At 42.4% G+C, this 24822-nt stretch overlaps 2 long non-coding RNA genes across 5 annotated transcripts in view; one reads left to right on the forward strand and one right to left on the reverse strand.

Moving 5' to 3' along the window:
- The window catches only part of LOC143483191 (uncharacterized), a 47529-nt gene that overhangs the window by 16166 nt on the left and 6541 nt on the right, over positions 1 to 24822 (reverse strand). The gene's annotated exons all lie outside the window — the stretch shown is intronic.
- LOC143483138 (uncharacterized) lies at positions 10768 to 24214 on the forward strand. 4 transcript variants are annotated; one of them, XR_013122408.1, is made up of 3 exons: positions 10768 to 11043; positions 15334 to 19138; positions 19596 to 24214. It is a non-coding gene; the product is annotated as an uncharacterized LOC143483138 (long non-coding RNA). The 4 variants fall into 4 exon arrangements; XR_013122409.1 differs by having other exon boundaries at positions 15334 to 19134; XR_013122410.1 differs by having other exon boundaries at positions 10771 to 11043; positions 15334 to 18345.

Genomic DNA, 24822 nt, shown 5'->3' on the forward strand with positions numbered 1-24822 from the left:
TATTTCTATGATTTTCAGATCCTTTGGAAATACATGAAGGCTCTTTTTGCAACTTTGCAACCGAAAACAGAACACACCTCTGCCACCTTTTTGACACTAATGAAACTTGGCTTCAGCCTATACACAAATACCATACGTACAGCTGGCTTCTCCTCTGATACACGTGGCATTATGCTAATAATATGGAAAGTTCCACACCAGCAATGTGATTTGATTGGTTCCTTAGGTATGTGACGTATGAAACACTTTTTTGAGGCTGTCTTTACTCGTACGTTGTAGATCCAGCATGGCTCTTCTGGAAACGCCACAAACTACTAATTGATATATTTTTACAGAGCAAATGGAGCATGACAAATCATATCAAAACAAGACCTAAGGATAAGGGCTGTATTAGTTTGTGAGATGGAGAAATTAGCGGTTAAGGCACTGGCGAAGGCATAACGATTTCACTTTTGACAGGGAGCAGGACCGCGAGTATCTTTAGCACACGCGGACAACTAAACGCGGCGAGCCAAATGCGTGTGAGCCTCATTAAATAGCTACGAGAAGCAAGGAAGCAATCCAGCTGAGAGAAATTGAGTTGAAATAATGTCGGGCGAAACGTATCCTATCCAGTTTAAAAAAATCAATTGTTTTCTTTCACGTTATCAGATGCGGTCCGATGAAACGCTGAACTTAATGCTTCACTAATTTAACATCGCTAATTATACTACTTATCCACCATGAATAATGCAAACCGCGCTCGCGTATTAAAGCACGCAGGTTCTGACAGTTTAACAGGCAAAGATAGCGTTATGGGCACGAACGATTAACTCAAACAAATACATTGGAAGTATCTGTACAACTATGATAATTTGAAACATCATTTAAGAAACACTGAATCTCAGCAAGTGTTCTAGACTTTCGGATGACTCCATAGGGAGACTCCATCTTGACCCTTCATTACATATTATTGGAAGTATTCCTTAAAAGGACTCCTTGCTCCCAGCAGTGACAGGAGGTCTAGGGGAAATGAATGTCACCAGGCCCCTTTTCTTGACTTGACTGCACTGTAGCAACATGTTCCATGCCACTTCACATTAGTCGATGGAGAAAAGCCTCATGCTTGGGTTTTTCACCCCTAAGACCTCACGGGGAGGGTGATCGCCTGTCCGCTCTCACAATATGCACCTACCCCGTCCATGAAAGTCCCCATTGTTCTTACTCTAATCCCAAATCTCTGCAATATAACTCGGATCAAAGCGGCATTCATAACCAGCGCACGGTTGGCCCGCTCTGCTCCGTCTCTCCACCGTACCGCGGTTATGAAACCACCCCCTCACGGCCAAAGTAAAGGACGGAGAAGGATGTGGCCGGGACCGGTGGAGTTTTCGGAGCAGCTTGGCACGCCGGACGCGCTGGAACATGTGAGCTGTTCATGAAGCACCGTGCCAGTCTCCTTTATTTACACACCCTGATCCTAGTAAGGTTGACAAAGAGCACACATTATGCAGTTTACTCCAACATAAGATGGATTTTATGCAAATTGGGGGCTGGCTAGAACGGAACAAGCCAGTTAACAAAGGTGATTATGTGGATTTGAAACCCTTAGACACCTAGTCACTATAAACTTACAATGTTCTCAATGTCTACCGGTTCTCATTTGCCCCCCCCCCCCCCCCCCCCCCCGTTTCTACACGAGCTCAGCACAACATCATTTGCAGCATAAACTACAGCAGTTAATTCTGCGCTGCTCTGTGTATTGCACACTCCGCTCTCCTTAAGCCATTGTGCAGTTGTCAAAATGAATTATCCTCATTTCAATACATTGTGAAGGCGTTTCCAATCATTATTGCATTCCACTTGCAAATGCCGAATGACTTTATTAGAGTCTTGTTGTGCAATAAATTAGACAACATCTTATAGTGGAACAACGCCTGCTGATTAATGGTAGACATTACTGCCTCTAAATACTAGTGTAACTACATGGGCCACATTCCACTGTCTCTAACATAAATTCCACAGCCTCCGTCAGTATATGAAATCTATTACAGCACAGGGACCACTGTGTCCCCTCTGGCCTGTTTTATAGGGCCGAATTCCTACAGATTTGGTGGGTGCTGCAGCTGTTGGAGCAGCTGCTGATGGGAGAGTGGAGAACGTGACATTCCTCGAGGAGATCCCCGATGCTGCAGGACCCTGGTTCAGACAGCCATCCCACAGGCATTAACAGCAGCTTAACGCAGGGCCAGCATATAATTGCATGAAGAAGTCGGAGGGCATGCATTCCACCGGACACGCTCACGCCTCCCTTTAATCCCTTCTTCTTCGCTATTGGTTGCATTGAAGACACGCCCCCCGCACTCGCTCACTCATACACACACACACCCAGGGCTGCTGTGCTGGAAATGTCTGCTCTGCACTTTCAGTACCGGGCTCGAGCAAACAAACGATGGGGCCAGGTGTAGTTCATGTCATTCAGAAGCAGGACATAATTAGGCACTTAGCTGTAAGTAGGCTTAAAGTGCAGTACATCAGGGCATGATTGAGTCATCTCTTTATTCCATTCTTGCTGTATACCGCGAGATAAACACGCGGCCAAAGCTCGGACAGAATAGAGAGTAGAGGAGGGGGGAAGCCAGAGGAGTAAACATAAATGAAAGCGGCAAGCTTTATAATTTGACTACTGCGATGCTCTAATAAATCAAATATCGCCTCTATATGGTTTTCACACATGCACAAAGGCACAGAACACTCTGACAATAAATTAGAGGGACAAAACTAGCTGCCAGGCTATGGTAATTGGCTTTGCTGCTCATTGCTACACTTTCCCTATCTGGAGAGTTGTTATTCCAATCATAAAACACAATGGCTGCACATAATGATATTGTCAGGGAGGAGGGACGGCTGCTGTTTGAATACATCTGAGGAAGATTTAGTTGTGCTGCCTTCGGTGCCATAACCCATACTATATAATAACCTGTTCTCTCTATTTTTTCTTTTTTCCCTTTCTGTTTATTTATTTCTTTATTTTATTATTATTTTTTTTACAAAAAACGCGAAGGCAGCAGCTGTAGCGCTATTTCACCCACATGTGAACTTTGTTGTGCATGAAATTCGGAGCCACCGCAACAGCAAGCGTTCCAGTGAGACCAGGTACGGTCGCACAAACCCGATCCCTCCAGACAGAACCAATATGAATAGTTCCATTAATCACTGTGAGAGTCTTATCTAGCGATGTGCCAGGCAAGCCGAACAAGACCAACAACCACGACATGAGCAGAGAGCATTATTATGAAGACTTTGACATGGCAATTTGGTGAATTGCATCTTGAAAAGCAATTTTGGAACCCCTTCCAATGAGGCCAGATTAATCATTGTGAGTTCACATGGCAGCTATCTGACTGGCATTTGATTAATGTGTTAACTGTATTAATTTAACAAATATATCATGATGAGTTAGAATGATTTTCGTTCACACTAATTGCCATCTTGACCTGTCCACATGCACTATTGATGAACGCAGACGGACATAATTGTGATTGTACACAGTACTTCAAATGGGGGGTACTGGACATAGAAAATGCTGCTATTCAAAAAAAGCAATAAGACATAAAAAGTCAACAAAGGTCAAAAGGTATTTTGAAATACATTGACCTCATTCTTCCATGATTGAGACCCACACATAAAGATCAGGCACCTCTGGATGTGTGAAGCTGAAGTTCCAAGGTGCTGGAAACGTTGTGAGATGCAGATGAAGGGTAAATGAATCCAGAGCAATTCTGAACAAGGGGCAAATTAATCTAGGGCAGTTCTGACAAGAGATGAGGCTGCATACACACTGCCTCGGACTGCTAATACTATGAATGCCAGCTCTCTAGGGGGTAAAAGATTGATATCAAGAGCTATGATACTGATGCTTGTGTGATACAGGCTATAGTATAGCAGTTATTTATTTATTTTAGTAGAAGTAGTAGTAGTTGTAGTAATAGTAATTTTATAGGACTTAGTTCCAGAATATCAAAGCGCATTATGCAAAACAGATTAAACATAAAACATTAAAGGCTCTTAAAGCCTATGGTCAGAAAATATCTGAATTAGAGATCTGTATCTTGGCCAAGATTGACTGGATGAGGTCAGGTTCAAGCTATCAAGGCTGAAAATGTATAAGGAGAGTTTAAATGCACAGAGGTTAAACGACATTCACAAAGTAAGAACTCTACTAAGAATGTAGTTCAAAGTAATTGTTTTAAAAAGTTGAAAGTGATATTGTAATTTTGTAATTGCTAGAGTATGGTTTAGCCTTTTGGAAGGTTGTGTTTGTGTGTGTGTGTGTTTATGAGTGGAACACTGGTGTGTCTCCCTTATCATCCAGTCTATTGAGCTGGTCTCAGCTGATCCAGCTGTAGTGACTAGCCATTTCCATCCAGTGGACACTGGTGGGAAAAACCTTCATGATTCTCCACAGAATCATTAAATTCTGGGAATGCCATTCAGAAGTTGGAACACGGAACAGGTTCACACGGAAAGGCGAATCCGGAAAATAACAGCAAATAGTGGTTGGCATGTCCCGTGCAGTGGTCAGTTGTTGTAACTGGTGGGTTATGTTCTCCACCACGTTCCCCGGAGAAGCCATCTGCTCCTGGTGTTTCTCCCAGCATTCTGTCCTTCGAGCCATGAAAGCCGGTGGAACATCTGACGCCCCAGGCTCGTCTACGCATGACAAAGTCTTCTTCAGCTTCAGGGCATCGGGGGCGGCAGCATGCGGAGATGAACGGGACAGAATGGTCAAAATCACAGCAGCCCGTTTTCTACAGCGCACTTGAAACCACAGCTGCAGAAAGACCCACACACCAATTAAATCAGCTCCTCTCATTCCCTTTGAAACCTGTGTGCCGATAGCTTAGCGCATTTATAGCTTTGTGTCCGCAGAGTCGATGGATTAAAGAGACCACTACAGTGCCAGTATGCACCTTTGCTGAAAATAAATGTATTCCATTACTTCTATATATATATATATATATATATATATATATATATATATATATATATATATATATATATATATATAATAAATAAATAAATAAATTAGAAAATCCATCATCTTCTTGGTTGCACATACTTGTTTAATGTGGATTTGATATGGACAAAACTTTAGTATTTAGTTAGTAGTTGTGTGAACTAACTTTTTGTAAACTAACATTTGAAGTAAACATCCACAAAGAGGGGTAAAAGAAAATTTTGATGCACTGATATAGCTGTCATCTGTCAGCAGTCAGAAGTCCAGTCTGGACTGACATCTGTGCTGAGCAGTTTGTGAAGAAAGTGTGTTTGAAAATACCACTGCGTCAGTGGCTTTTGAATGCCACACCTCCAACTATGGCACTGACGGACATAACTAATACATGAGCTTTCAGTCATGTGCTATTGTGGATTGTTCTGTTTGCTCATTCACATGTATATAAACAATAGCACATGACATTATTGCCATGTGTCAGTAATATTAATACATTTAATGAATAATGGTTTGGCTTATTAAATTGTCTATAAATTCTGTTCATTATGCAATGTTCTGTGTGTCTGGTAATAATGTCTGATTCATTAACCAAAACAGATTTGATATAGGTAACATTTTATATGAATTTGATATGGATAAAACTGTCATTGGTATTTAGTTAAAAGTTGTTTATTTGAAGTAAGCACCCACAAATAGGATTAAGAGGAAATTCTGATGCACTGATATAGCTGCCGTCTGTCAGAAGTCCGGTCTGGACCGGCATCTGTGCTGAGCAGTTTGTGAAGGAAGTGTGTTTGAAAATACCACAGCGTCAGTAGCTTTCGAAGGCCACACCTCCAACCATGGCACTGCAGCCACATCAATGGAGGCACCTTTCTTTTTGACTATAAAAACTGTAACGGGACAAAAATGGGCAACGGTCTCAACAGTGGGCCTGGGCCCAAACCACTTGGCGAAGCGCAGACATTACGCCTCGAAACTATTCTTGTGCCTCCACAAAATAGGGCCCCGGGTATTTAAATTAAAAGCCACAATCATAAAACACACAGCGACAGCCATAACTGCAGAACGCTAGGAACACAGCTCAGTTAATGTAAATAAACTAACAAGATAATGTAACAAACTGGGGGGAAATATAAACAAACAAAGGAAATCTTAATAAGGCACAGGCTAGAAGAACAGATGACCAATCAGGAACAGAGGAGCCAGAGTGGAGCTTCCTATGGTTGAGACTCCATGACACTGAGTATACAGTAAAAAAAAAAAAGGCCATACTTCGACTTATGGAGAGCTTGTTTATGTTTTACTCAGCAGTCTAGACAGCAGTCTGTAGTACAGCTCTGGAAATTATGTCAGATCTTTACTGCTAAAGGGTGTGAATGCATATTAATAGTTTATTTTATTATTATATCTGGGACGGGTCCAGATTGGTTGTTTATACTGAACGGTGTGTTTTCGTACACGTAAGGCAGGAGCTGCTCTGTACTTTGAACATCCTTAATCTACCCAGTACCGAGTCTCAACAGCCAGCCCCATTTGCAAAAGCTTCAACCTTCATCCTTTTATTCCGTGTGATTCAGGAGACACTGGCAGGAAAGAGATAACAGTCGACATCTATATTCTACACATCTATATGATGTATTAGAACAACCCCAATGAAGGGCTGCCAAGGGACTTCAAGTTATTCATAAATGTTTAAAGAAAGGTGGACAAGTTATTTTGGAATTTGTGGATAATGCAATACGAAAGTGGTTGGACAATGTTATTTGCATGTACACTACATTCCCGTCTGTTTACACTGTCATCCTAGCATTCAGCAAACACTTCATTAGGAATTCATGCTGGAATCCACTGGAACTTATGAAGTCCATCTGCCTTAGATATGCGTGTGCAGGTGCACAGTCCGTCTCTTGCCATACACGAATGGTCGCCAATGTGACACTGGCATAGTAGATGCGTAGTAGAGGCGTAGTAGTGGCATAGTAGAGGTGTAGTAGTGGCGGAGTAGAGACATAGTAGTGACGTTGTAGAGGTGTAGTAGAAGCATAGTAAGGATGCGTAGTAGAGGCGTAGTAGAGGCGAAGTAGAGGTGTAGTAGAGATGTAGTGGCATTGTAGAGGTGTAGTAGTGGCGTAGGAGAGGTGCGTAGTAGAGGCGTAGGAGGTGCGTAGTAGAGGTGCGTAGTGGCATAGTAGAGGTGCATAGTAGTGGTGTAGTAGTGGTGTAGGAGAGGTGCGTAGTAGAGGCGTAGGAGGTGCGTAGTAGAGGTGCGTAGTGGCATAGTAGAGGTGCAATAGTGGTGTAGTAGAGGTGCATAGTAGTGGTGTAGTAGTGGTGTAGTAGAGGCATAGTAGAGGGGTAGTAGAGGCATAGTAGAGGTGTAGTAGAGGTGTAATAGTGGTGTAGTAGAGGCGTAATAGTGGCGTAGTAGAGGCGTAGTAGTGGTATAGTAGTGGCGCAGTAGAAGCGTAGTAGAGGGGTAGTAGTGGTGTAGGAGTGGCATAATAAATTACTGTTTCCTCATGAGGGCAGGGAGAATAAGCTCTATTTTGTACAGTTTCTGTGCACAGCGTGAAGTCACAAATGATTCTCCTGTATGCAGAAAAGAAAATGTGATGAGACGTTAGCTTACAGCAGACCAAACACACAGCAGTGCGTATGTGTCATGATGAGGAACCTCAAGTCCTTCTATTTTAAGGCAGGATTTTAATAATAATAACTAGACCACTTAGGGGCCAACTTTGAGACATATTCAGCCTATTCCTAAAGCCATGTTTTTAAGATATGAATCGATGTTGATCATATTTATTTTGGTCTGTGAGCCCCCGGACAGATACTGAACTGATGTTGGGGCGATATGAGGTTGAGACCACCTAAACGTCGTGAACGAGAGTTAAATTGACTGAACCAATTGGCTTGAATGAATATGGAAAATCTATCAGACACAGCTCAAGTCATAAGTAATTGGACAGTGCCACAGTTTTTACCATACTGGCTCTGTACTCCACAAACATTCACTTGCTCATGTACTGCCCTGAAGTAGGGGATTATGTATAAAAATGGTTGTGCCTCCTAAGCGATTCATCTAATACAGACATAAAAACCTTGAATTAAACCTTTGTCCTTTAACCATTTCAATGAAATGTCCTGCTGTAGTTTATGTTTATTGCTTCGTTGTAAGATCCAGTGTAATGGAGCGCAAAGCCAAAACGCCCCAAACCGTCCAATTACTTATGCACTGCAGTTTACACCGAAACAACAGCTTTGGGTATTATCACTGGCCTTTTCTCGCTGATTAAACACTCACTGTGTCTTATCCAGCTTCCCCTCCCACTGCGTTACCTTATCCCCTCAAACCATTCGCTGTGAGGCTGCAGCTTAGAGACAGATTACTGAAGAATCATGGTGTTGTTGGCATCAGCATCTCCTTCTGCAAACGCGCTACTGTGTCTGTCCTGTGTGGTTAAGTCTTTTTATTATTTTTTTAAATGTGCGAATATATATACGGAGAACAAATGCATAATCATAAAAACAGGCAATATCCCAAAATCAAAAGAAGTGGTACACTATGGCGTGAAAGCCTTGCCCCATTCCTGATCTGTCTGAGGTTTCTCTTTTCTTCATTATCTTTTTTTCAGCTGTCACACCTGCTGCTGCTGGGTAATATTGACTTTTTGTAAGATTCCATTAAAACATTCCTAGTAGAAATTCTCAACACCTAGTCTGTGGCAAACTTTTTTACTTTGTTGTTTGCATACAAGTTTCAAGATATTTCTGCTGTAACCCATTTCAATAACCGCTACATGAATATCTTATGCATGCCATCTGAGTAACTTGTTTCAGTACCTGCGATCACTTCTTCTTCACACTGACTCTTCTCTGGGTTCTCTCGGTAAAGGACACTGGGTTGGCTCTCTCACGAACACTTTTAAGTTATTCTAGTATGCTGGTGACTCTTCGAATGACCTGCTGGTATCCATATCAAGCTAGAGTTCTCAAATTCACATAGATGTACAAAAGAGCAGTAAAGCAGCTATAAATATTCTGCTCCTGTTGATGTCGTGATCTTCTCTTTTTAAATATTCGTGGAAGCACATATGAAAATTTATGTGATAAACTTTATGTCTGAAAGGCCCAAGAACTTTTTAAATGCCAATTAGGTTTTATTTAGCTGCTGCTAATGAAATGAGTCATCCAGTCAGCTCACGTTTTCCACGTGTCAGCTATCATGCTCTTGACAAAGGACAGTTTGCCAACTAAGTGCCTGCGAATTACGCCTTTGATAGCTAACTGGTGACAACCATTCACGTAAATAACACCCAACCTGTCAGGCCTCTTCAAAAGCCATCCGTTCCAAAATTGGGGAGTTTACTTTTGAAATGTGTTCTCCACAGATTAAGGTTCTGTACTGACTCAAGGCTAGCAGCTGCAACTAAGAGAAACTTACTCTTTTTTGGAGAGAAAAGAAAATCTCTGGTGCATTTTCAAACGAGAGGGATTGCTTTGTGTCTGCTCGGCTCTGAAGGGGGCATGTTGGCTGTTCCTTTCTACAGTGGTTCTTTGTCTATCTCTGTACATCACAGCCTTTGCCATGTGATCCCGGACCAGGTAAAGATGGGAGACGCTGGCACTGCTTGCATTCAGGGAAGATGTCGGACTCTCAGCAGGGCGTGGTGGAAATTGGAACGGCCCGTTTTCTCCCTTTACTTTCGTTCGACAGCGCGGCATCGTGGCTGAATTAACTAAGGGTTATGATGGCGCATAGACCAGAGGGGCCAGGATGTTCCTGAGCTCAGAGTTGAGTGGGTCGCAGTAGGGCCCTTACTGTTCATCTCTGAGCCACCATTTCAACTGTGTGTTGACGATCCGACTCGCTTTGAGTGGCCCGCTGCCTTCTTGACTCCTATTAGAATGATTACACAGTGGATGTATTCGTTATCACGCCGGTCCTGTTGATGGCATTCGTCCGTCGAAGGTGCGAATGTACGCCACGGGACCGGATGAGCCGGCTAAAGGGGCCCAAGAAGACTTTGGTGAAAGTCGCTGACCAAGATTAGCCTCCGTACACACTCTTTCACTCTCTCTCGAGGAGGCCCACTCGAGAGCGGTCTCGTCACATTTGCATTCATAGCGCAAAAACAACAGAGACAGACTGTGATTTGGAAACTGTCTACATGCTATGCGCTTTTTTTCACCCCTCCCCTTAAGTGAAAAAGATAGTGTTAACATCTATGGTACTACAGCAATGAGAAGGCAGGACAAAAAAGGCTTCAGAAGCAGCTATTGAAACAAATCTACAAAGTTGCTTGTGATCTTGCAGTGAGCTCACTCAGACACAGACTTAAACCCCCCCCCCCCCCCCACCCCCACCCTCTCCACCCCCACCCTCTCCATCCCCCCCACCCCTCCACCTCTTCTCCCGTGCTCCAAGCTGCTTGCAAAGGCGGAGAGTCATTCTCCCATGCACCTTTTCATCTCCACAGAGACGGTGCTCCTCCCACCCTGGGGGGGCCCGTCTCTCACGCTATGTTTTACCCCCCCTTGAAAAGCTCTTTTTGCAGGCATGGCCTTCCCTGGGCAAGGCCACTTCAGTACAGTAACCTCTCCTCTCTCATGGCGGGTCATTCCCACAGCCTGCAGCGCCCACTGCGTGTGACCTGAAACGAACCCGCAGTTGGGGGTGGGGTGTATTGGGGTGAAGGAGGCCCCCTTGTGCCTGTATGGTTAATCAGTATGTTTGTGCTGCCACGTCTATGCTTGTGGTGGTGGAGGTGGGGTGATAGCCTGTGATTGGCTGGTTGGCACGGAATCCCTTGCTCATTACTTGAAATACTGCGTGTCCCCCTTTTTGCTGTATGCACTGTTGCTGTGGTCAGTGCCAAACAGTGTGGCGGATGTGTGTTGGTCGTGACAAATGGCTCGTCATTCAGCAGTCATTGCAAGCAGTTAAACATGTAGTCCTGCTACGGAGCTGTGGAGAGTGCTACATTCAGGACGTGTAATGCTTCCCGATATTCAGAGCCCTGCGACAGGCGGAGGGGTTGCAGGTATGTCACGTCATAATTCGTTTGTTTTATTGATTTATTGTTGCAAGACTAGGCATTGCTAAATCCCAGGCAGCAGTCATTCCACGAGCTTGAAACTCTGGCAATGTGACTGTTTTTTTTATTTTATTTAAGGTAGCACCTGCACAAAGTCTCCATGAACAAGGTGGAGTAGCTACCGACGTTACCGCACAGTCCCCCTCATTCAGGGTTTAAAATGCGAGCTAGCTAAGCACAACAATTCCGAAGTCGATTAGTTACGTAAAACCTAAAACTCGCAAATAGCTTCTCTGTTCTCTTCACAGCACATTTCCCAGTTTGCACCACTGGTCTGTCTTCACTTGTGTCCAGCCAAACACTCTGGATGCTCAACACTAAAGGCACAGTAGTGCACAATTGTGCTCACTAAGCAGATCGCCTTATCCAACAGAGGACACAGATATGCAGCTTAGCAATATAATATAATATAGTATAATACAATATAATGAAACATATTAATAATAACAATAAGCTTGCCAATTAGTATAAAGGCACAATGGTTTTATAGTCTTTTTATGTCTTACATTATTGCAAAGCAATAAGGTGACTTCAGACAGAACGTGACCGCAAACGTGACCGCATGCAAAGCAGCCGATGCCGGCACACGTCAGCCATCTCGCCATGCTTAAGGACACAGTGTAGGTCACGGGCGGGTCACGTGGGCTTGCAGGTGCTGCAGAGGTACGTGAACGAAAGCGCTGTGGATGCTTGACGACTTGGTGAGAATTGGTGGTGATGCAGGAGGGGTCATAGAGGGTCAGGAGAGACCTAACCCTAACGTAACCCTAATGCATAGATGGTACAGTAGAACTTCAACAAGATGTTTACCTTAGATCCTTTCACCCTACTGTTCATTAGTGCATTATAAGCGCATCGTGACCCAGCATAGTGGCTTAGGCTCTGGTTTAGTGCGCAGTGCAAATAAAAAATTGAGACTTTTTTTGACGTAGTGTTGTGATTGCGCACTTTGATGTTCACTAATGCCCAGTAACTACAGCAAATATGTTTCCTTAATCCAGATGTTAATTTTAAACAAATGAAATTAAACCACTGTTATTAAGGGCTCCGTGAAGAACGTAGCACTCTCGTAGAAGTATAATCTCGAGTAATCCTACAAAATAAAATATATTAATATGCATGTGTGGATCTAAGCCCATAAGAATGTGTTCTCTCCCTAACAATAAACATTTTTGTGCTTTTTTGGTAAAGTGTGGAGTCATATACACACACAGTTGATGGAGCAGAGAATAATGCCATTGGTTGATTTCCTGACGGTCTGCTAGGTTGCTAATTGCCTCCTACTCAGAGATACACACGATGAGTGATGGACTCTGATCTCTAATGTGCTTTAACTTCTCAACTTGTTTCACTAGTAAACAGTATAAGGAATGTGACAACCTGGGTTAGAGTCAGGCTTCCTAAATAGAGCAAGAAATGTCACATAACAACGTGAGTGCATGAGCTGCAGTGTTCACACACCCTGTGCAAGCAGTGAGCTTATTTTCCATTTCAGTTCATATGCAAACATCTGTCTCCTCTTTGATTCCGAAGTGGAAAAAGAACGAGTCCTTATCAGCTGACGTCTCAGCATCTGTCAGTGGAAACACTGCCGGTGAGCTTAATCTGCCGGGCATTTAGGACCCTGCGGCCGCCTGGACGGCGCCTGCAAGAGTTAAGAGTGTCTGAATGGCTGTTGTCTCTAAATAACATGTGCCAATAGCCCTCCTGTTTTCATTCTGCCAAAACTTCGATGAAATCGGCCACCTAAATTGTTTTCCAGCTTTTGGTAAACACGTGAAAAATGTCTCTGTCCCGGTGTAAGCAAAATCCAAGTGCAAGCAAAATTAAAATGGAAATTCACAGATAACATGCAAATATGTCTTGATTAGAAATAATTGGGAGATAATTTTAGTGCCAACCAGATAGTTATAAATATGAATACATTTAAATAAGCATAATTATACAATTATCCTCATAATTAATGTCATTTAAGAGATATGATGGAAAATATGATAGTACTAGACAAAAACACTATTTCTTTTTTCCTTTTTGGTACATACTTCTGTGGGTATTTTTTTCACTCTTATTACAAGACAAATGTCTTTTACTATGTGTCCGAGTAGAGGAGGGGGGAGGAATCAATAGAGACGGCCCTGTTCCACTATGGGCCTGGCATTTATTCTCATCTTCTGTGCAGAAATCATCTTATTGCATTCCACATCTTTGCTCAGCAGAGCTCCTGATCGCTAGGGTTCCTGTTAAATAAGGCTGGCCGATAGATTACAGCATGACTGTCTGGTTGCTAATCAGGAACCATGTAGCAGAAATCCACAGAGGGCAGAATTGCCAAGAGCCTTCTTCTGGATCTGCCATGACCTCAAGGTTGCAATTTATTTGCATTCTGCATCTGGGGGTTTTCATCACATTGTACTTGACTGATATAACAGATGACTCCTGCACATCTTTTAATGTTATAAACATCACAAGTAGCACAAATTGCACCACACGCATTATTTTAGCTTCTTCTTCTGTACCTAGTGCATCACCAGCTGTGCATCTGTGTTAATGAAACGTTTCTAATGCATTCAGCAGAGATTTCCATCTGGTGTTGCCAAATGTAGACTTTACAGAGGATGCTTGTGAGAAGAGTGTTAATTTTGTAGATGCAAAGCACATCTGCAATTAATGAATTCACTCGCTCTGTTTACAACTTTTCACAAGGGGGCGCTATGTAGGGTTGCTCTGCGTTAATGACTGTGTTCTTGTCTAATAAAAAGAAAGAAATGGCTGTTACTTCAGAACTTTTAGCCAAGGACAGCAGCTTGGGCCTGGACAGCAGAGTACTTAGGTGACCATATGTGCCCAGAGGCATATCTGTACAACTTCTCTGCCCTTCTTAGTCTTAAAACCCCCTCTTGCCCATCTTCACAATGTAAATCTCAAGTTCGAAAAATTAACTGACCCCTCAAAGGGCTTATTGCTCATTGAGATTCCAAGCTCTCCAGATTCTGGTTTAAACCCAGAGAGTGTGAACCCAATTCATTCTGACCTTGTGAGAGGAAGCTCACACAGCTGCCCTCCGTTTGAGCACACTCCCCGGCCACTTTATTAGAAACACCCGTCTGGGACCTATGCTCACTGGCTACTTTATTAGGAACTAGGAACTTGTGAGTGGTCAGCCACTCAAGAGTCTCCAGCCAATAGCAGTCCTGGGGTCAGGAACAGACCAATCATGAAGAGGATGGAAAACGGCTAACACAAACTATGCATGGCAACAGGTAGAACTGTATGCCTGCTAGGCGTTTCTAATTAATAAAAGTTTCTAATGAAGTAAATGGATCATTCTTTTAGCACAGAGAGCCTGGTTTGATATTGATGAAAATTGCACTATAGAAACACAAGCAATACAAAGTGTTGTAGTGTGTTTCATTTCACGCCATTAAGCAATCTAGCCAATCAGCACTATTGTGCTGGTGAAGTCTAGAGGCGGCCTGCATATGGTGACATATTGTACAAATGAAAGTGACTGCAACCAGTATATTCAGAGCTCTATGCTATTTATACAATCCTATACAACACATTTATTAATTCATTCAATCACGTTTTCTTTCTTCTCTCTCCATATGAACATTTCTGATGAGACAGAAAGGATTTATTTCTTTTAATTACATATTAATTCGTTTTGCTCTGCTTTACTATTAGCTCTTTTATATTAGCTATTTGGAACTTTGGTTAAGCTGGTTGTTTTAAAAGTGCTATAGAAATAAACAAACTTGAACCTCACCTTGTCATAAACCCTTTTGTCAGTGAAATACAGTTTGAAATAATAACTTGAATGTGATTGTATTCCAAATGTTTTGGTATTTGAGGCAGCAAATCCACTTAATTATAAATGAATCAAAGAGCATGAAATATCAAGGAATTGCTGACCTGGGATAAGCAGGCTGCTCTCATAATGAACAAACCCAAATATGTCCACCAAAACAATATGGTGGACTAGCTTTCTTCATATATAATAGGTTCAGTCTGACAAAGAAAGGATCTGAAGCGAAACTTAAATGTCCAACCTTTGATACCATTTCCTCAGGTTCACTGTTTACGAGATATAAATACGAACTGACTGAGTTTCTTTTCATTAAGATGTTAAACTCTATTACTTAGTCTACACTGCTAATTAAAAATCACAAAATTGCAGTAGTCCCTTTTCTGACCCACGCCCTAAATTGTTAACCGAATGCTTGTGTTTTCTTGTAGGCATAAACCGGGCCTCAGAGGAAACCCCCCAAACCACGAGGGCGTTCCTCCTCCAAACCCATCGATCTCCAACCACTTCTGAGCACGCTGAACTTTATTAGCATACAAACTCCAGAGGCTTCTTAAATTTCCATGTTTTTTGTTTTAATGAAATGGTTGCCTGAAATGAAATGCGCAGCTTGTCTATTTTTGTCATGAGGTTCTGGGTAAGTGTGGGAACTTTCGCCGTACCACCGGGAAGACACGCCAAAGCAAGCAGGAGGAATTCTTGGGAATGTGCTGATGATAAGGGAAGGTCTGGAAAGGTCTGGAAAGGTCTCAAAGTGTGAACCATGCTTCCATTTCTTCGGCAGCTCATAGCGAACACCGACAGCCGTCATGTCGTTCAGCCGAGCCGAAAGCTAAGAGATCAATTCTAAAAACAACTTTGAGATATCAAGAGGATATTAATGACTACATTACCAAAACCACCGAATCAGAATTCACTCTTCACTGGACAGTTTTGACCTCAAGAAGATACAGTTGGCACGTTCTGCTCATTATTTGACAGATATAAGACGTCCAAGCATAATGACATGGATTTTATGTTCGATTCATGCTTCACATAATATAAAGGAAGGAATGTGAAAGCCATTCTGTCGTGGCTATTTGACTAGGTTCACATGAGATGCTTGGTCATCAGATAATCAGCCAGCAAGTCTAGAGAAGCTATTACCCCTAATGAAACTGTCTTCATTTTACTGAAGCCATTATGAACGTACTATGCAATATCTAAGAGTAATTGCATTTGAATGTCTGCGTTCAGTCCCCTATAATTTGATCTGTGAACTCTAAGCATTCATCATTGGATAGTCCTACTTCCTACACTGGATCTGACCATTGATGGGCTGGCCTGCTGTGTCTGTTGAAGTAGGACTTTCTGCAATGCACTGACATGACAATCACCACATCCGCTCTGAGAGACATCATTAGACAGACACTGTCCAATGCTACTGGAGTAACTATGTTTTTCCCTAGGCAAAGCTCACCAACACAGGAAATCCTCACATTCACACAAAACCTAACTGATCCTCTCTTTTCCCCATCTCATCAGAATAGCTGTACATGTCAGATATTTTCCCCCACGATGCAGCGGGGGACGTTTCGGAATTGAGGAAGCGAGTAATGCCAATCCAGCTCATCCGCCCCTTGAACGCACGGATCTGAAAGTGAGGCAGCACAAAAGCTTTTGCATTCTATGCCACAGCCGCCATGCTAAACAGCTGTAAATGCAGATAAATTGCTTACTCTGTGTCCTCCAAGCTTGTGGGACCTCGGCTTAATGAAGTGGAAAAGTCCCTTTTGTAATGGGCCTGATTCATTGTGTTGGCCCGTCAGGCCAGGGATAGAGAAATCACCGCAGACGCTGTCCAAGAGGCAGACAAAAGAAAGAGAGAAGGTCAGGGAGAGAGGCCAAAACTCCCATTCCGCACTGCACAACCTACAATCGAAAAAGAAAATCAACATTATTCCTCCAGCTCCCCGTGGCCTTCCCAGATGCATTCTGGGTGAAATGATTACCATATGCCACTCACTGGCTGTTTCCGAGGCGCCCACTTCGCGTCCAAATGCAACCAGCCGTGTCATCCACCGGAAGTGCCCGTGTTATCCCGACTCTCGAACTGGAGAGGTTGCTGGCTAGCGACGAACTGTCGTGTTTATTCTAGCGCGGGTTTTCCTAGTAGCCATCAATCTTACGGGGATCGCCACAGCGTGCTGGCAACAGCCGCCGAAGACCGTAAGGCAAAAAGATTGAAACATCCTCATCACGGATGTGATTGTGCATGCTGTCAGATGACGCCACCCAAGAGGTCTGCGGGACCGTCCCTCTTCAAGACGCCGGCCGGTCTTTTCCTCCATGCGGTAATAAAGGGCATAAATCACCCCAGGATTGGACCTCTTTTCTGGGGCCCGGAGATGAGAGCCAGCCCCCTGCCGCCTGCTAATTACCTGGCGTGTCCACATGGGTGCCGCCTCTTGCAGGGCTGCCAGCTCCCCCAGCTCCCCCTGTGTCTGCTTCCTCCGTTTCTGCTGTGGCCATCCAGGCCGGCGCCCCCTGTAGAGAGCTTTCTATCAGCTGCAATAGTGGAGTAGGGACTGCAGATGATCCAAATGTCAGTTTTTCAGGAATAAATAAACATAATTGGAACCAATTTCCATAATCATGGTGAACTGACCAGCTGATTGTTGCTGCATTTGAGAGATCATTGGTCACAGAGATCAGCTGCAGAAGTATTGGGAGCATCATAACCAATGAGCAGGCGTTACAATTATACTCAAATTATTACTAATATCATCATCATCATCAGTTTCTTCAGCAACATGCCACATTACAAACCAGCAAGCCATAACTAACTAAAAGGTTTACTTCTTTCACAAAACCACAAAATACTTTCAGAAAAGAAAACATAACTTAATAATGACTGTAGTTATATGTTGTAGAGCTACTTATCTAAACATGTGATTCATGGAGGAGCGATGATCACTTTTCATAGGCAACAACGTGTTTATTGATTTTTATTGAATTCATAGTTAGCCATGTTGTTTCTACTAAGATTCCTAGGCAGCTAGCTACTGCACAGATGTATTGAGGGCCTTTACACACAAAATTAATCAGTGAAATCTCTGAGGCCTGAAAAAACCAAATAACACCCAAATAAAAAGTAAAACATCACAACTGTCACAACAAGACCTCAAACCTGCTGAGGTTAAACATGTTTAAAACCTGAAACACCTGAAATCCAGGCAGTCCAGTGGCATCATCACAGGGCTGGAACTTTAACCACTGTTTCAGCAACACTGCGCATGTTTAAGGAGATCGAAAACTAAACAAGAAGTACCTTCAGCTTGCATCATACCAAAAAGATCAAAATGAGCAGAACTATGCACTGTACGGCCGGGCCACTTAAGAAGAGCACACAACACCTTCCCCCATTCTTTCATATCTTCGGCTTTTAAAATGGACCATCAAGTGTAAGCTTCTCTCGCAAGGGTAAACCACTATTTAGATAATGGTCTGGCCCTCTTATTTTTTTTAATGGATTTAGGCTGTTCCAAGTCACAAAATATATTGCCGCTGTCTGCTCGCTCTCTGTGAGCAAGCCACACCAATGGAGGAAAATTGCTGGTGATTATTTCCAAGTGCTTTTCAGGTGGCAAAGCAGGAGAACTGCTGCAGTGTGACATTTAGCTCAGCAACCTTTTCCCTCTTTGCTTTTCTCTTCTTCTAAAATACGTCTGACTGAACGCACTTTGCGTAGTAGTGTGGATATTAAAAAGTTCGCAAAGGGCAGAGTCTCTACCATGAAGTTGTATTATTTATTATTAGGGATTATGATGTAATACCAATCATGGTAATGGATCAAAGTGAAAACATGGTTCTTTAATATTATTACAGTGCCCTCTTTTCAGGGGACCAAATGTGTTCAGACAGATGAACAATCAGAAATCATAAATTAATCATTAATCATAAATGAAGCTTAACAATGGGTTGCAAACAATTTGGCCATCAATTACTCTCTGCAGACCACAAGTGCTATAATTGTCCGATATGGTAGGTCAACTGGGTATCTTGATTGATGATGTTATTATTTAATGATTCCAATCTGCCTTGCGATTCTTTTTTTTTTTAGATGACTGTCTCATTGTTAGTAAGAAAGCTGTGGTAGAGATTAAGGTTGTCCTGCAACAAAGCATCATGAGGGCAATCCAGGTCGTTCAGGACACTTACGATGATTGTCTTGTACTTCAAGATTCATTCGTGTCAGTAAGCTTGTGTCTTTATTTATAATAGGAACTGGGATGGGGCCAGATGTTGACTAGGGTAATTAAGAGGCAACAAGTGTATAAGACTATTCATACATTTGCAGGAAGGATTTTCTTATGTTTCTCCGACAGCCTTTTGAAATTCATTTTCTCCACCTTGAGTGGGTTTCTATTTTAACAAGCAAGACCGAGTCTGCAATGTAATTGATTGTGGAAGAGCGGAGCAATGGGTATATAATACAATTAACGTCTGTAATAGAACAGATAGGTGAAAAACAACTGTAATCTAATGGAAGAGTAAAAACACTGCCATTTCAGTGTAGTTATTCACTCCGTGCCCTACTCAGCACTGAAAAGGCACACAAGGAGGCTTCTCTTAGAGGTGTCCATTTAATAGAGGATCACTTTGGTTTTTCAAACACCCCTTGATCTGACTGTCTGCATTCCTGTTCTTTCAGACCTTTAAAGATCTCTCCAGTTTCTGCACCTCGGTCCTCCACACACCCTTGGCCTCTGAGCAGCGGCGTGCCCAATGTGAGCAGAATATTACAGGGAGGAAATCAAACCTTTGGATCAATGGCCGGCTTGACTGATTGGTCCTCCGTTCAAACGAACGGCACTCTGGAGACAGGCCCGCCCTGCACCTCCGCTGTCAGATGGAGAGACAGAAGATGCACATGACCTTGGGGACAAGGTCATCACCTAAGTGACATTGCTTGCAAATATTAAAGGCCAACCCCCAATTGTCTAGTCAGTGTACACTGAACATCTGACTAAATTTGTTCCACTTGTTCCATCAGATTGCCTTAAGTATCTGTTATCTGTTATTGCTTTATGCAAATACCTGATAACAGTGAAATAGCCATTAAAATATATACCACAAAACTAAAGAACAGTGTACTGCAACACGGCATTGTTACCAATGTCCATCCACTTACTTTACACTGTCATTCATACAATGCTTTCTAAAACTAACAATGGACAAATAAATCATTGCTACCACTCTTTGAAAAGCAAAACTACCAGTCTTCTACTAGTAACAGATCTAACACACAATTTGCATCTTTCAGGACTGAACATCTCCATCTCAGCTTACGGGCTGCCTACTTTCCATTAAAGGACATTATTTCTATGCTAATTAGCACTGTAATCATCCGTCATTTGTCACATTGTGTTCATTGTGACAGATGAATAATTTAAGGATTCATTTTATTACATACAGGGCCTCTGCTATTGAGCAATCTCCCTCTGCTTCAGGGGACACTGCTGTCTCTTGAGACACTTCTGTCCATGGAAAGACAAAGCGTCGTTTGACGCTGACACCAATTTAGAAGCTAATACTGCTAATACTCTGAAATAGTATTGGTCACAGACGCCTAGGCAGAGGTCATTTGGGATTCACTGACATTAAATTGTGTGTTCCTTAAAATGATTAGGAGGTCAAAGTAACAGGTATTCATGCTTTTCCAGAGCCAATTTTTATTCTTTCATTGTTTCGACTGCATCCATATGCTTGACATTGAATTGATTTGCTGTTCTAAGCTACCTGGATTTCATATTTATTCTCCACCTTAATTAGAATTTCTGATATTGAGATTATCATCTCTAATGTTGCTGTTAATTCCTAAGAGATTATCATCTCCGGAAAATTTGCCTGGGGGAAGTAGCCATCTGAATGCAAGTTCCGGTGCGAAGTCAGAATGAAGTGAAGGTAACATTTCCTGAGAGACCTAATGTAACAGTGAATGGCATCAATGTGTTTTAAACATCAACACAAAAGTTAATTGTTCATGCATTTGTTTAGTTTTTTTTTCTCGATTGATTTGCTGCAGTCTTGTGTACAGTACTGTATCAATAATATTACGACACTAGAACAATATGCTTTGTGTAGAGTCATTGAACTTCTGCAACCTCCAAACCGCTACGTATGCGGAAGGTCTGTTGCTCACATTTGCTGTTATGCAGATCTCGTTAAGGTGACGAACTGAGAACCTGCGTCCCGTGCGAAGGCACAGAAGAGTTCACAGGCCTGTGCTCACCTACGTCTAACGAACAGCAGGCTCCCACGTCTTTTCTCCGGCGATGCCGGAAATGAGCACATTTATATTATGACATCGTCCGCGATGGTAAAAGTGCCTCCGTTTCACCCCTGCTGAAAATGCCAGAATAGATGGATGGAATCCAAGTTAAGTGCTTCTTTTATCTGTGTACCTTTTTATATGCAAATGCGCCCATACCTGTCCATTTATTTACCGTGTGCGAGTAGTCAGATGAGGATTCATAGTCTGCTGTGTCCCAGCTGGGGTCTCTGCTTTCACATAATCCAACAAATACAAATAGGTTGATGTTAAAAGCAGGTTGGGATTTCATGACGATGATGATGAAGATGATGATTATGACCACCAATAGTAACGGTGTTCCATAAATGTACACTTTGTACTTCATACTTTACAAATGGCACCTGTTATCATGATTGGGAAGGGTGACAGCCCTAAGTTCTAGGCTGTATTTCAGCAACAAAGTTTGTAATGGGACTTTTATTTTATTGTGTTTTGTTTTGCACCCTAACAAATACTGAAGGCCTAATCTGTGACACATTCTGATTCTGGCATTATTAGCATTATAAGGCCAGCCAATTATTATGACTTTTATTTTGCATGGTGAGTGCACTTATAACATGATAAACATGACTGGGCTTTTGATTGATATACACAGAATACACAGAATTGAGAATAAAAATAAATAAATACAGGTTGGATCTTTTATAATAGACGCGTAATAGAACACATCTAAGATTAAATACTGAATGTGTACACATGTGCAAGGTCTGGAAAGACATGAGAGTACAGACCTAGTAACGGTATCTCTGTAATCATTTAAGGCCTGGCTTACACAAATATGATTCTTAGCTGAGAACAAGATTGCTGGAGGTTTGAAGGCTGTCAATTAGCCCGCTGGTCCAGTCAAGCTTTTTAAAGAACACTTACTTCATTTCAGAGTGTAGACGTTGTCAAGTAAAAAGTAGAAATGTCACCATCGTCGTTCTTAAGACACTGAGTGGCAGATCCGAACTACCTGGCATCATATCTAACTAAAACAAGCCTCACACACTGTCCTTAAGCCTGTCACCTCAAATATTGCTAAAAGCACTGCTTGTCAGGTGTTATTCTTAATATCATTTGATATTCTTAATATCAAAGCATTACCCTCCTCTGTGTTCCTTTACAAGTTCTTTTAACTTTTTGGTTCCCCAAATACCACAGCGCATCCTGTTTATGTATTTTCTAATGCAGACATTCAACCTCGTGTCTGGTGTGCTCTTCCCACAATTTTACCATAGAGCTGACTCCACAGGGAAATCCCCACAGTTACTAAGCAATCTTCCAAGCCAGTAGGCCTACTGTTTCTACTGCCATGCCACCAACCACGGGTTATTTCTAGGTCTGGTCAGCCAGCCTGACTTCTCCTCAAAGATACTGGGCTCAGTGTGTCTATGGTCACTTGGGACAAACCTAAAGTGGGAATTTACTTAGCTGAATGCAGAATGTCTCTGAAGAATCTGTCAGAACCTCATGCTGGTTATAAGTGGAATTGAACTAACTAGAGGGCAACAGGTGGCAAATTCCGGAACAATTCCGGAATCATCAGAGGTTTCCGTTGTTCACAGATGAATAATTATTCTGTTCATTTACCTTGTTAACAGTGTTACCAGACAATATATCCCGAGTAGAATGGCTTGTTGCGGTCGGTTCACTTTGAGCAGCAAAGCCTGGTGAATTTGGCTGCTGGATTAATTACGGTCTGAAATTTGAGGTTTGCCCCTTTAAGACGTTCTACGGTGGGAATGTCGAGGACAGGCTGGTATTTGCTTACTCCCACTATTTTTACAGTTACTTCACTTTTCACTGTTTGGATTCAAGCCCTGAGGGTATGGTTTGGAGCTGCTGATAGTTTCAGAAGTAATCTTGTGCAGTGAAGCTAAGCTCTCCAGAACCTGGCATGGTTATTTTGTACAGATTCCTTGACAGCCTGCAGGGGGTGTAGGGATGTCTTGTCATTGCAATATTATTGTAACACATCTGTCTGTCTGCACAAGCACTGATAGAGTCTTCAAGACAAAAAAAAATCAAATTCATTTGCCTTCTTCATCACTGTCCAGTGTGCACAATGCCTGATGCTGAGACAAGAGCATCAAGTACTCAACTGTCACAAGAAAGTTAAATTCGGCACATCAAAAGAATCAATCGACAATCAAGAATGAACCACAAGCACTTTCAGTGGACGCCAATCCTTGCTCCCCGTCGGCACCATAACTGTGTTTAACTTCCAATCTGCAAATTCCAACAGATGGGGCATTATTTCAAGTGGCAGCCATTTTGGGACTAAAAGCAAGCAAACAAGAGCAGATTGTAGCGAGCGTGAGGCGCCACCATCTCCTGCTTCTTCCTACCTCTGCACAAAAACACTGAGCTGTGCTCGTTCCTCACTGTTTATCACCAGCGGTGACGCGTCGGAGAAAGGACGACTGGGAATTAGCGAAACAACACCTGAAAGTGACATGCTTGCTTTGAGTCTACTAAAAGTATAAAGCTGTTAGAACAGTTTTCCCCTGATCCTGGTTCTGGAGCTACTGAAGGAAAAGAAAAACAAAAGGGCCCATTATACTGATATCTGATTGAGAGTTTAGTAAGCATAACCAGATACTTCATCTGAGCAACAGGGCTCTGCATCTGAAAAATAATATGACACAATGTGTCAGCAAAGCAAACTAAGCATCAGATGAAATGGACCAGTGCCGTTGGTTAACTAGTAGAAAGAGCACCGCCCCAACAAGTGAAACTAATTCACATTTTCTGATTGTTGGGGGAGATAAGGAGACAGGTGTGAGATTACATGAAACAGGATCAAACCTGCTGTGAAATCCAGCTGCTGTACAGTATAGGTTTCTTTGAGCAGCATGCTTTAGTCTTTGGGAGTGTAATTGACAAAGCTGACATTAACATTTCACAAACACTTCCGGATTTCCTGAAATTAGTCATTAAGAAGGGCAGCAATTCTTTGTGCTTGTGTTGCAGTCAAACTGAATACATTGATATCTATATATACCTCTTTCTGTTTCTCAATAAACTTTGTTAATTCACTTTCACTACAATTTTTAATCTCTCTCTCTGTATGTACACACACACACACACACGTTAGCAACACCACTGCTTACTGAATAGGTTTCTTATTTAATGCTACTCTGTGGCCTGGCTATGGATGTAGACATCAAGGTTTGATAGCTTGTTTCTACCAACGGCCTACTGATATTGCTTTTAACGTTTTATTGATGCTAGGTGTTCCTAGCACAGCAATTTAGCACAGAGATTAAACTCTTGTTTTAAAACTACATTATACAGTTTTAAATGCACACCTGTTAGCCACTCAGAATCTAGTAATCACCCGCACAGTGGTACAGATATACACAGTGGACATTTTCAGTTGTTCGTACTGCTTTTAATTATGGAATATGTTGAAAGTAAGCAGAAATTTCTTACAGAAAGACTGAAAGGTCAGACATTTTACCGGTCCACACTCTGAAGACTTTTCCTTTTGTTCCTGGTAACTCCACAGAATGCCGTATTCCACGTTCATAATCAATACAGCAGGAAGCCAGGCATTCGGTAATGGAAGATTAGGTACGCA

The sequence above is a fragment of the Brachyhypopomus gauderio genome, chromosome 19, assembly GCF_052324685.1.
Source record: "Brachyhypopomus gauderio isolate BG-103 chromosome 19, BGAUD_0.2, whole genome shotgun sequence".
Lineage (NCBI taxonomy): Eukaryota > Metazoa > Chordata > Actinopteri > Gymnotiformes > Hypopomidae > Brachyhypopomus > Brachyhypopomus gauderio.